This window comes from Penaeus monodon, chromosome 29 (assembly GCF_015228065.2).
Source record: "Penaeus monodon isolate SGIC_2016 chromosome 29, NSTDA_Pmon_1, whole genome shotgun sequence".
Taxonomy (NCBI): domain Eukaryota; kingdom Metazoa; phylum Arthropoda; class Malacostraca; order Decapoda; family Penaeidae; genus Penaeus; species Penaeus monodon.
The window spans coordinates 30,980,520-30,980,719 of record NC_051414.1 but is presented as its reverse complement, the minus strand read 5'-3'; the positions used below and the strand labels follow the sequence as shown (position 1 = coordinate 30,980,719).

Below are 200 nucleotides of genomic sequence, written 5' to 3'. Positions count from 1 at the left end.
CAGGGAGGAAAGGGATGTGAGAATGCACAAGGAGGCAAAGGGAGGAGGGAAAAAAAGAAGTGAGTATGTTTAGGGATATATGGAAGGAAGTGTGAACAAAGAGCTGATTCTTATGGTTTGTATGTATGTGATCAGTTAAAAGCCACAATCACTCTAATTCCCTACAGTACACTTACCAGCAATTAACTCTACATATACAG

At 40.0% G+C, this 200-nt stretch overlaps 1 protein-coding gene across 1 annotated transcript in view; it reads right to left on the bottom strand.

Annotated features, from left to right (window-relative positions):
• The window catches only part of LOC119591669 (transmembrane protein 138-like), a 5,215-nt gene that overhangs the window by 4,274 nt on the left and 741 nt on the right, over positions 1 to 200 (bottom strand). The window lies entirely within an intron of this gene.